Genomic DNA, 7,500 nt, shown 5'->3' with positions numbered 1-7,500 from the left:
GGACGGGCTACCGCGGGTCTCTCGACCATCGAGGCCGGCAAACTATACCCTCGGTAAAAAAATTTTTACGAGGGTGAAATTTTCATCGAGGTGTCGCACGTTGGACGCGGACGGGCTACCGCGGGTCTCTCGACCATCGAGGCCGGCAAACTATACCCTCGGTAAAAAAATTTTTACGAGGGTGAAATTTTCATCGAGGTGTCGCACGTTGGACGCGGACGGGCTACCGCGGGTCTCTCGACCATCGAGGCCGGCAAACTATACCCTCGGTAAAAAAATTTTTACGAGGGTGAAATTTTCATCGAGGTGTCGCACGTTGGACGCGGACGGGCTACCGCGGGTCTCTCGACCATCGAGGCCGGCAAACTATACCCTCGGTAAAAATTTTTTACGAGGGTGAAATTTTCATCGAGGTGTCGCACGTTAGACGCGGACGGGCTACCGCGGGTCTCTCGACCATCGAGGCCGGCAAACTATACCCTCGGTAAAAAAATTTTTACGAGGGTGAAATTTTCATCGAGGTGTCGCACGTTAGACGCGGACGGGCTACCGCGGGTCTCTCGACCATCGAGGCCGGCAAACTATACCCTCGGTAAAAAAATTTTTACGAGGGTGAAATTTTCATCGAGGTGTCGCACGTTAGACGCGGACGGGCTACCGCGGGTCTCTCGACCATCGAGGCCGGCAAACTATACCCTCGGTAAAAAAATTTTTACGAGGGTGAAATTTTCATCGAGGTGTCGCACGTTAGACGCGGACGGGCTACCGCGGGTCTCTCGACCATCGAGGCCGGCAAACTATACCCTCGGTAAAAAAATTTTTACGAGGGTGAAATTTTCATCGAGGTGTCGCACGTTAGACGCGGACGGGCTACCGCGGGTCTCTCGACCATCGAGGCCGGCAAACTATACCCTCGGTAAAAAAATTTTTACGAGGGTGAAATTTTCATCGAGGTGTCGCACGTTGGACGCGGACGGGCTACCGCGGGTCTCTCGACCATCGAGGCCGGCAAACTATACCCTCGGTAAAAAAATTTTTACGAGGGTGAAATTTTCATCGAGGTGTCGCACGTTGGACGCGGACGGGCTACCGCGGGTCTCTCGACCATCGAGGCCGGCAAACTATACCCTCGGTAAAAAAATTTTTACGAGGGTGAAATTTTCATCGAGGTGTCGCACGTTGGACGCGGACGGGCTACCGCGGGTCTCTCGACCATCGAGGCCGGCAAACTATACCCTCGGTAAAAAAATTTTTACGAGGGTGAAATTTTCATCGAGGTGTCGCACGTTGGACGCGGACGGGCTACCGCGGGTCTCTCGACCATCGAGGCCGGCAAACTATACCCTCGGTAAAAAAATTTTTACGAGGGTGAAATTTTCATCGAGGTGTCGCACGTTGGACGCGGACGGGCTACCGCGGGTCTCTCGACCATCGAGGCCGGCAAACTATACCCTCGGTAAAAAAATTTTTACGAGGGTGAAATTTTCATCGAGGTGTCGCACGTTGGACGCGGACGGGCTACCGCGGGTCTCTCGACCATCGAGGCCGGCAAACTATACCCTCGGTAAAAATTTTTTACGAGGGTGAAATTTTCATCGAGGTGTCGCACGTTAGACGCGGACGGGCTACCGCGGGTCTCTCGACCATCGAGGCCGGCAAACTATACCCTCGGTAAAAAATTTTTTACGAGGGTGAAATTTTCATCGAGGTGTCGCACGTTAGACGCGGACGAGCTACCGCGGGTCTCTCGACCATCGAGGCCGGCAAACTATACCCTCGGTAAAAAATTTTTACGAGGGTGAAATTTTCATCGAGGTGTCGCACGTTAGACGCGGACGGGCTACCGCGGGTCTCTCGACCATCGAGGCCGGCAAACTATACCCTCGGTAAAAAATTTTTACGAGGGTGAAATTTTCATCGAGGTGTCGCACGTTAGACGCGGACGAGCTACCGCGGGTCTCTCGACCATCGAGGCCGGCAAACTATACCCTCGGTAAAATTTTTTTACGAGGGTGAAATTTTCATCGAGGTGTCGCACGTTAGACGCGGACGGGCTACCGCGGGTCTCTCGACCATCGAGGCCGGCAAACTATACCCTCGGTAAAAATTTTTTACGAGGGTGAAATTTTCATCGAGGTGTCGCACGTTAGATGCGGGCGGACTACCGCGGGTCTCTCGGCCCACTTTATCGTCGGTAAAAAATGTTGACCCTGGGGAATTTTTTCATCGGGAAGCCGAACGTAAGTGTCTCGGCCAACTATGCCCCAGTCAAAAAGTATGTCTCAACAATTTTTTTGTCATCGGGAAGCCGCACGTAAGAATATTACAGCAGGTCTCTCCATGATACGATAAAATTTCAGGTAACGAAGGCAGGCATCGTACACCCTCTTGATCGGCCGTGTGCTTGCGTTCGACACCTTCGCGAAGGTTTGAACTAGGGTTGTCAGGACATAAGCTAGGGTTACAGTGGGTGCTAAGCCTAGCCCTAACCCTAGCCCTAACCCTAACCCTAACCCTAACCCTAACCCTAACCCTAACCCTAACCCTAACCCTAACCCTAACCCTAACCCTAACCCTAACCCTAACCCTAACCCTAACCCTAACCCTAACCCTAACCCTAACCTTAGCCCTAACCCTAACCCTAACCCTAACCCTAACCCTAACCCTAACCCTAACCCTAACCCTAACCCTAACCCTAACCCTAACCCTAACCCTAACCCTAACCCTAACCCTAACCCTAATCCAACAAGTCGCGTCAGAGAGAGGTTTGGTTCATATATGGTCCAGCCCGGACCATATATGCTCCAACGCGGACCATATAAGGTCCCAGAGACAAGCTGTAGGGCTTGTCTCTGGAGCTGAAAACGGCACGGTGGCCCTTATAATGGGCACAATACCTCTCTGTGGCCACTTGGTAAGCCTGCTAGCGGGCTACCGCGGGTCTCGACCGCGGGTAAAGGTACGTGGTCGGCCTGCCACGTACCTTTCCCCGTGGTAGCCCGCTAGCAGGCCGACCACGTACCTTTTACCCGTGGTTGCCCGCTAGCAGGTCGACCACGTACCTTTTACCCGTGGTAGCCCGCTAGCAGGTCGACCACGTACCTTCCCTGTCGTCGAGTGCCGTGGTAGCCCGCTAGCAGGCCGTCCGAGTACCTTTACCCGCGGTAGCCCGCTAGCGGGTCGACCGCGTACCTTCCCAGCCGTCGAGACCCGTGGTAGCCCGCCAGCAGGCCGTCCGAGTACCTTTACCCGCGGTAGCCCGCTAGCGGGTCGACCGCGTACCTTCCCAGCCGTCGAGACCCGTGGTAGCCCGCCAGCAGGCCGTCCGAGTACCTTTACCCGCGGTAGCCCGCTAGCGGGTCGACCGCGTACCTTCCCAGCCGTCGAGACCCGTGGTAGCCCGCCAGCAGGCCGTCCGAGTACCTTTACCCGCGGTAGCCCGCTAGCGGGTCGACCGCGTACCTTCCCAGCCGTCGAGACCCGCGGTAGCCCGCCAGCAGGCCGTCCGAGTACCTTTACCCGCGGTAGCCCGCTAGCGGGTCGACCGCGTACCTTCCCAGCCGTCGAGACCCGCGGTAGCCCGCCAGCAGGCCGTCCGAGTACCTTTACCCGCGGTAGCCCGCTAGCGGGTCGACCGCGTACCTTCCCAGCCGTCGAGACCCGCGGTAGCCCGCCAGCAGGCCGTCCGAGTACCTTTACCCGCGGTAGCCCGCTAGCGGGTCGACCGCGTACCTTCCCAGCCGTCGAGACCCGCGGTAGCCCGCTAGCAGGCCGTCCGAGTACCTTTACCCGCGGTAGCCCGCTAGCGGGTCGACCGCGTACCTTCCCAGCCGTCGAGACCCGCGGTAGCCCGCTAGCAGGCCGTCCGAGTACCTTTACCCGCGGTAGCCCGCTAGCGGGTCGACCGCGTACCTTCCCAGCCGTCGAGACCCGCGGTAGCCCGCTAGCAGGCCGTCCGAGTACCTTTACCCGCGGTAGCCCGCTAGCGGGTCGACCGCGTACCTTCCCAGCCGTCGAGACCCGCGGTAGCCCGCTAGCAGGCCGTCCGAGTACCTTTACCCGCGGTAGCCCGCTAGCGGGTCGACCGCGTACCTTCCCAGCCGTCGAGACCCGCGGTAGCCCGCTAGCAGGCCGTCCGAGTACCTTTACCCGCGGTAGCCCGCTAGCGGGTCGACCGCGTACCTTCCCAGCCGTCGAGACCCGCGGTAGCCCGCTAGCAGGCCGTCCGAGTACCTTTACCCGCGGTAGCCCGCTAGCGGGTCGACCGCGTACCTTCCCAGCCGTCGAGACCCGCGGTAGCCCGCCAGCAGGCCGTCCGAGTACCTTTACCCGCGGTAGCCCGCTAGCGGGTCGACCGCGTACCTTCCCAGCCGTCGAGACCCGCGGTAGCCCGCCAGCAGGCCGTCCGAGTACCTTTACCCGCGGTAGCCCGCTAGCGGGTCGACCGCGTACCTTCCCAGCCGTCGAGACCCGCGGTAGCCCGCCAGCAGGCCGTCCGAGTACCTTTACCCGCGGTAGCCCGCTAGCGGGTCGACCGCGTACCTTCCCAGCCGTCGAGACCCGCGGTAGCCCGCCAGCAGGCCGTCCGAGTACCTTTACCCGCGGTAGCCCGCTAGCGGGTCGACCGCGTACCTTCCCAGCCGTCGAGACCCGCGGTAGCCCGCTAGCAGGCCGTCCGAGTACCTTTACCCGCGGTAGCCCGCTAGCGGGTCGACCGCGTACCTTCCCAGCCGTCGAGACCCGCGGTAGCCCGCCAGCAGGCCGTCCGAGTACCTTTACCCGCGGTAGCCCGCTAGCGGGTCGACCGCGTACCTTCCCAGCCGTCGAGACCCGCGGTAGCCCGCCAGCAGGCCGTCCGAGTACCTTTACCCGCGGTAGCCCGCTAGCGGGTCGACCGCGTACCTTCCCAGCCGTCGAGACCCGCGGTAGCCCGCCAGCAGGCCGTCCGAGTACCTTTACCCGCGGTAGCCCGCTAGCGGGTCGACCGCGTACCTTCCCAGCCGTCGAGACCCGCGGTAGCCCGCTAGCAGGCCGTCCGAGTACCTTTACCCGCGGTAGCCCGCTAGCGGGTCGACCGCGTACCTTCCCAGCCGTCGAGACCCGCGGTAGCCCGCTAGCAGGCCGTCCGAGTACCTTTACCCGCGGTAGCCCGCTAGCGGGTCGACCGCGTACCTTCCCAGCCGTCGAGACCCGCGGTAGCCCGCTAGCAGGCCGTCCGAGTACCTTTACCCGCGGTAGCCCGCTAGCGGGTCGACCGCGTACCTTCCCAGCCGTCGAGACCCGCGGTAGCCCGCCAGCAGGCCGTCCGAGTACCTTTACCCGCGGTAGCCCGCTAGCGGGTCGACCGCGTACCTTCCCAGCCGTCGAGACCCGCGGTAGCCCGCTAGCAGGCCGTCCGAGTACCTTTACCCGCGGTAGCCCGCTAGCGGGTCGACCGCGTACCTTCCCAGCCGTCGAGACCCGCGGTAGCCCGCTAGCAGGCCGTCCGAGTACCTTTACCCGCGGTAGCCCGCTAGCGGGTCGACCGCGTACCTTCCCAGCCGTCGAGACCCGCGGTAGCCCGCTAGCAGGCCGTCCGAGTACCTTTACCCGCGGTAGCCCGCTAGCGGGTCGACCGCGTACCTTCCCAGCCGTCGAGACCCGCGGTAGCCCGCTAGCAGGCCGTCCGAGTACCTTTACCCGCGGTAGCCCGCTAGCGGGTCGACCGCGTACCTTCCCAGCCGTCGAGACCCGCGGTAGCCCGCTAGCAGGCCGTCCGAGTACCTTTACCCGCGGTAGCCCGCTAGCGGGTCGACCGCGTACCTTCCCAGCCGTCGAGACCCGCGGTAGCCCGCTAGCAGGCCGTCCGAGTACCTTTACCCGCGGTAGCCCGCTAGCGGGTCGACCGCGTACCTTCCCAGCCGTCGAGACCCGCGGTAGCCCGCTAGCAGGCCGTCCGAGTACCTTTACCCGCGGTAGCCCGCTAGCGGGTCGACCGCGTACCTTCCCAGCCGTCGAGACCCGCGGTAGCCCGCTAGCAGGCCGTCCGAGTACCTTTACCCGCGGTAGCCCGCTAGCGGGTCGACCGCGTACCTTCCCAGCCGTCGAGACCCGCGGTAGCCCGCTAGCAGGCCGTCCGAGTACCTTTACCCGCGGTAGCCCGCTAGCGGGTCGACCGCGTACCTTCCCAGCCGTCGAGACCCGCGGTAGCCCGCTAGCAGGCCGTCCGAGTACCTTTACCCGCGGTAGCCCGCTAGCGGGTCGACCGCGTACCTTCCCAGCCGTCGAGACCCGCGGTAGCCCGCTAGCAGGCCGTCCGAGTACCTTTACCCGCGGTAGCCCGCTAGCGGGTCGACCGCGTACCTTCCCAGCCGTCGAGACCCGCGGTAGCCCGCTAGCAGGCCGTCCGAGTACCTTTACCCGCGGTAGCCCGCTAGCGGGTCGACCGCGTACCTTCCCAGCCGTCGAGACCCGCGGCAGCCCGCTAGCAGGCCGTCCGAGTACCTTTACCCGCGGTAGCCCGCTAGCGGGTCGACCGCGTACCTTCCCAGCCGTCGAGACCCGCGGCAGCCCGCTAGCAGGCCGTCCGAGTACCTTTACCCGCGGTAGCCCGCTAGCGGGTCGACCGCGTACCTTCCCAGCCGTCGAGACCCGCGGTAGCCCGCTAGCAGGCCGTCCGAGTACCTTTACCCGCGGTAGCCCGCTAGCGGGTCGACCGCGTACCTTCCCAGCCGTCGAGACCCGCGGTAGCCCGCTAGCAGGCCGTCCGAGTACCTTTACCCGCGGTAGCCCGCTAGCGGGTCGACCGCGTACCTTCCCAGCCGTCGAGACCCGCGGCAGCCCGCCAGCAGGCCGTCCGAGTACCTTTACCCGCGGTAGCCCGCTAGCGGGTCGACCGCGTACCTTCCCAGCCGTCGAGACCCGCGGCAGCCCGCTAGCAGGCCGTCCGAGTACCTTTACCCGCGGTAGCCCGCTAGCGGGTCGACCGCGTACCTTCCCAGCCGTCGAGACCCGCGGTAGCCCGCTAGCAGGCCGTCCGAGTACCTTTACCCGCGGTAGCCCGCTAGCGGGTCGACCGCGTACCTTCCCAGCCGTCGAGACCCGTGGTAGCCCGCTAGCAGGCCGTCCGAGTACCTTTACCCGCGGTAGCCCGCTAGCGGGTCGACCGCGTACCTTCCCAGCCGTCGAGACCCGCGGCAGCCCGCTAGCAGGCCGTCCGCTTACTTTTACCCGTGGTAGCCCGCTAACAGGCCGTCCACGTACCTTTTATCCGCGGTAGCCCGCTAGCAGGCCGACCGTGTACCTTCCCCGCCGTCGAGAGCCGCGGTAGCCCGCTAGCAGGCCGTCCGCTTACTTTTACCCGTGGTAGCCCGCTAGCAGGCCCGTCCACGTCCCTTTACCCGTGGTAGCCCGCTAGCAGGCCGACCACGTACCTTTTATCCGCGGTAGCCCGCTAGCAGGCCGACCGTGTACCTTCCCCGCCGTCGAGAGCCGCGGTAGCCCGCTAGCAGGCCGTCCACG

Source organism: Mytilus edulis, unplaced genomic scaffold (assembly GCF_963676685.1).
Source record: "Mytilus edulis unplaced genomic scaffold, xbMytEdul2.2 SCAFFOLD_567, whole genome shotgun sequence".
NCBI classification, from domain to species: domain Eukaryota; kingdom Metazoa; phylum Mollusca; class Bivalvia; order Mytilida; family Mytilidae; genus Mytilus; species Mytilus edulis.
This window is presented reverse-complemented; position numbering follows the sequence as displayed.